The sequence below is a fragment of the Astyanax mexicanus genome, chromosome 25, assembly GCF_023375975.1.
Source record: "Astyanax mexicanus isolate ESR-SI-001 chromosome 25, AstMex3_surface, whole genome shotgun sequence".
NCBI classification, from domain to species: domain Eukaryota; kingdom Metazoa; phylum Chordata; class Actinopteri; order Characiformes; family Acestrorhamphidae; genus Astyanax; species Astyanax mexicanus.
Window position 1 is genome coordinate 13,595,920 of NC_064432.1, and position 5,698 is coordinate 13,601,617.

The window sequence follows — 5,698 nt, forward strand, 5'->3', positions numbered from 1 at the left end:
ACTCTACGGGGTTTTTTACGTTTAAAAGAAGGCAGACTCTGCATCTTTTCTCTGTTTTAAAGGATGGTAGACTACATCTTTTTTCTGTTTTAAAGGAGACTAGACTGTACGGGTTTTTTCTGTTTTAAAAGAACGTAGATTCTAGTTTTTTTCAGTTTTGAAGGACAGTAGACTCTACATCTTTTCTCTGTTTTAAAGTATGGTAGACTCTATCTCTTTTTTAAATTTTAAAGGACGGTAGACTGTAAGACTTTTTCAGTTTTAAAGGATGGCAGACTGTCTTTTTTCTGTTTTAAAAGATTGTAGATTCTAGGTCTTTTTTGTTTTAAAAGACGGTAGACTCTACGTCTTTTCTCTGTTTTAAAAGACGGTAGACTCTACGGGTTTTTTACGATTTAAAAGAAGGCAGACTCTATGTCTTTTTTCTGTTTTAAAGGATGGTAGACTCTACATCTTGTCTCTGTTTTAAAGAATGATAGACTCTCTGTCTTTTTTCAGTTTTAAAGGACCGTAGACTGTACGTCTTTTTTCAGTTTTAAAGAATGTCAGACTATGTCTTTTTTCTGTTTTAAAAGATTGTAGATTCTAGGTCTTTTTTGTTTTAAAAGAAGGCAGACTCTAGGTCTCTTTTCTGTTTTGAAGGACGGTAGGCTCTACATCTTTTTTTTGTTTTAAAGGACAGTAGCCTATATGTCTTTTTCTGTTTTAAAAAAGGGTAGACTGTACGTCTTTTTCTGTTTTGAAGGACGGAAGACTCTACAGTGTTTTTTTACGTTTAAAAGAAGGCAGACTCTGCATCTTTTCTCTGTTTTAAAGGATGGTAGACTACATCTTTTTTCTGTTTTAAAGGAGACTAGACTCTAAGTCTTTTTTCAATTTTAAAGGACGGTCATTTTTTCAGTTTAAAAGGATGGCAGACTATGTCTTTTTTCTGTTTTAAAAGATGGTAGATTGTAGGCCTTTTTTCTGTTTTACAGGATGGTAGACTCTTTTTTCTGTTTTAAATAACGCAAGACTCTATGTCTTTTCTCTATTTTAAAAGTTGCTAGACTACATCTTTTTTATTTTAAAGGACGGTAGACTCTTAGACTTTTTCTGTTTTAAAGGACGGAAGACTCTACAGATTTTTTCCGTTATAAAAGAAGGTAGACTCTAGGTCATTTTTCTGTTTTGAAGGACGGTAGACTCTATCTTTTTTTCTGTTTTAAAGGATGGTACACTCTTTTTGTTGTTTTAACTCATGATAGACTCTAGATCTTTTCTTTGTTTTAAAGGATGGTTGCCTCTTGCTCATTTTTCTGTTTTAAAGGATGGTTGACTATCTTTTTTCTGTTTTGATGTATGGTAAACTGTGTCTTGTTTCTGTTTTAAAGGATGGTTGTCTCTATCTCTTTTTTCTTTTTTAAAGGATGGTAGATTCTAGGTCTTTTTTCTGTTTTATAGGATTATAGACTCTTTTTTCTGTTTTAAAGGATGGTAGACTCTATCTCTTTTTTTGTTTTAAAGGATGATCGACTTTATGTCTTTTTTTGTTTTAAAGGATGGTTGACTCTCTTTTTTTCTGTTTTAAAGGACGGTAGACTCTATGTCTATTTTCTGTTTTAAAATCTGGTAGATTCTAGGTCTTTTTTGTTTTAACGGATGATAGACTCTATCTCTTTTTTCTGTTTTAATGTATTGTAGACTGTGTCTTGTTTCTGTTTTAAAGGACGGTAGACTCTACCTCCTTTTTCTGTTTTTGAAGGATGGTAGACTCTATCTCTTTTTTCTGCTGTAAAGGACGGTAGACTCTTTCTCTTTTTTCTGTTATAAAGGATGGTAGACTCCATGTTTTTTTTGTTTTAAAAGATGGTAGACTCCATCTTTTTTTCTCTTTTAAAGAATGATAGACAACATAGACGTGTGGTGAATTAGTTTTTCAGTTATAGTAGAAAGCATTTTTAAATACCACAAAGTTCATAACTTTCACTATCAACAGATATTTGGATAAATCAAACTCACACAATGATCACAACACAACATTTTTTATAATGTAAATTAGCAAATGAGAATTCATGTTTATTATTTATCTTTCTTATAATCAGTCATGTAAGTATTGCAGTAATGCAGATATGACCAGCTGAACTCAGACAGCATATAATCTATATACACTCAGCTACAGTAAACACAGTAACTTACTCTTATAGCCTACAACACTGAGACCAGGCAGTTACTATATAACACATATATATAAATCCCTATAGAAGCAGCAACAGTGATGGTGACTGATGGTGAGTGAGAGGTGGAAGGACACGCCCAGTATGCAAATAGCGTGACCAACATCAGGTGAAAACCCTGCAGAATTGCTCAGTAGACCCTGTTTAACTAATAATATATCTTCTTAACCTTCTCTATTGCTCCTATATTGTCAATATTCAACAGTATGATTAACTTTATTTAGTACTTTGGTCACACTGCTCATTCCTCACTTACCTAAACCTGGTTGTGGTGGAGCTTCTTTACACTGTAAAATGTGATAAGTTGATCTTACTTAAAAAAATGAGGAAACCGGTTGCCTTGAAAAAGTTAAGCAATTATAACTGTTATTTTCAAGTTAAGTTCACTTTATGCTTGCTATTTAAATGTACTCAAATCATAGTTAAATCTACACAGTTTACTTGAGTTGTTTCTACTTTAAATAGCCTGTAAATGCAAGTTGGATTTTTTAAGTGTGTAAAACCCGATAAGTTGACTAAATTCAAAACTTTTGTTGTAACCAATTACCTAATACATTTTAAGTTCATGTAATATATATTTTTAAGTACAGTGAACTTAACAAATACATATACATATATATTTAAAATGAATATTTTCCTGCACTTGTTTTTAGTCTTCTTTCTAATTTCATTCAACTATTTTCTTAAATACTCACAGAAAAGTAGATAAGAAAACAGTAAAGAATTAAAAGTACTGAGAGCACAGTTCTCACAGTTCTCGAGAACACAGAGTTACTGCAGCTCAGTAAATGATGCTCGTTCTACAGCCTACAACACTGAGGCCAAGCATTTTAATAAAATATGTGATCTATAAGTTTACCTAACGGAGGAATCACTACACACTGATGGTGAGTGTTAGTCAGAAACTGTTGGACACACCCAGTATGCAAATACTGCAAATTGTGACAGAAGCCAATGGAAAAGAAGCTGCCAATGGAAACAGACTAAACTCAGTTATTATAAGTTGGTTCAACTCAAAGATCTCAGTTTAAATGTATCTGTGCGCACAAATGTTCAACTAACTCAAAATAGTTGAGTATTGTTTAGAAATATCCAATTTTATGTAAAACAGACTAAATTTGTTTGAGTTCAAACAACTTCTAAGTGTACAGTGTACTTCTCCAGAGTGAGATCTAACACTCTTTCCAATTATTGTATTTTAATGCAATATATTTAGTCGGGGTTCGTCAGGACAACACTTCCATTTCTTATGTCACAAAAACTTAATAAAACAATAAATAAAAATATAAATCCTGCCAAATTCGTACAACAAGTATTGGCCATCAGAATTACTTTTTAGAGTGTAGAGACAGAGCACAGTCAGTGCTGTGCTTGTTTAAGAATGTTTAGGATAAAGATGCTTTAATACTGATTGTATTATTTTGATATTCTGTGTGGTCTTTTCACAGGGTTTTACTGTGTCTCTTCCTGACGGCTCATCAACCATGCAGCAAACAACCCTTCATCTCCTGCTGTGTTTAGGTTAGTGTGTGTGTGTGTGTTGGATTTTAACCATGTAATTCAAAATGTTTACAGGTTTTACATGTTGAAGTACAATCACATGCACTATTAGATGCACTAACAAATTTCTGATCACATATAGTATCACATGCAATATCACATGTACATCACATTTAGTATAATGTGATGTAGGCGTGCAGACATAGACACCAATTCTGCCCTTATCAACCAAAGTGCCCTTTTGAAACTTTCTTTTTTTGTTTTTAATATATATATACACTGCTCAAAAAAATAAAGGGAACACACAAATAACACATCCTAGATCTGAATGAATGAAATATTCTCATTGAATACTTTGTTCTGTACAAAGTTGAATGTGCTGACAACAAAATCACACAAAAATCATCAATGGAAATGAAATTTATTAACCAATGGAGGCCTGGATTTGGAGCCACACACAAAATTAAAGTGAAAAAACACACTACAGGCTGATCCAACTTTAATGTAATGTCCTTAAAACAAGTCAAAATGAGGCTCAGTATTGTGTGTGGCCTCCACGTGCCTGTATGACCTCCCTACAACGCCTGGGCATGCTCCTGATGAGGTGGCGGATGGTCTCCTGAGGGATCTCCTCCCAGACCTGGACTAAAGCATCCGCCAACTCCTGGACAGTCTGTGGTGCAACGTGACGTTGGTGGATGGAGCGAGACATGATGTCCCAGATGTAGGGGTGTCACGATTCTCTAAATCCTCGATTCGATTTCATTTTCGATTTGAGGGTCACGATTCGATTCGATTCTCGATTTTCTTGTTTTTTTTCTTGTTATTATTTTATGCCTCATAAAATTTAAATAATATATTTATTATTATTATTATTATAAATATTATAAATATTATTATTATTATTTATTAAGATATATATGGTAATGCCATCTAGTGACTTTTTTTGGTAGCAACAGTGTGCACTATTAAAACAAGCAGTTTATCAGAGCTGTGTGTGGATGGCTGGTGAAACTGCTCATTACATGAAGCTGCAGTTCTTCATCCAACCACTAGCAGCAGCAGCACCCCGCTCTCTTCACTCAGTCACTACTTCAGTACAGCCCAGCCACGGGCTACAGAGCTCAGCCAGTCCGTTTTTACTGTTTCTGTAAACAAATAAAGGTTTTAACCCCACTAACCGGATAATACAGCTCACTACAGTTCATCTTTCAGCCCAAGCAGCTACCAGCAGCAGGTTAGAACAGCCGACACGGAGGCACTGCTCGGATTACATTATAAACAGGTCAGTTAGCGCGCTGCTAACCTCAGGATGTTTATAACTACGGAGTTTAGTGGACACACCACGGCCGCCAGGTAACGTTAAGTCTTTTAAAGGCTACTGAAGACTATTAAAGGCTATTAGAGTGTAACCCCTGGCTCCCAGGGGTTACAAGAGGTTATTGAAAGCATTATTGGGGGGCAGAAATCAGTACAGGCTGGTTAGATAAGTGATGTGGGTATTGTCTTATAAATATTTACACATAACTTATATCTCTCCTGAAAAGCTTTTATTTTAGTCAGAAACACGCTTGTGTTTACTTTATCTGAGAGAAAGATGTTTTTTTAATTCAATGGAAAGCAACAGGTGTAGTCAATTATAAGTTTAAGATTTTTAATCCACCTCACTGTGATCTATAGTCAGTGTTCTCAAGCCACACTGACACACGCATTTCAGCGAGTTCACACGCTCTCACCTGCGCGCACCCACCCCTCCGTTAGATACAGATACAAAACCTGCGCGCCCAACCCCCGCCCCCCCTCCCCCGTTGGACAGATAAAAACAGTGATCACACTCCCGCCGACTGCGCTCATGCAGTGGCTATCTCTATTTAAATGAATAGGATGCGCTGTGTTGGTGCCGCGCCATTTGCGTAGCGCGCTGCGCTATTTGCGTAGCGCGCGCGGCAGGGATCGTCGATCCTCTTTTTGACTTCGATACT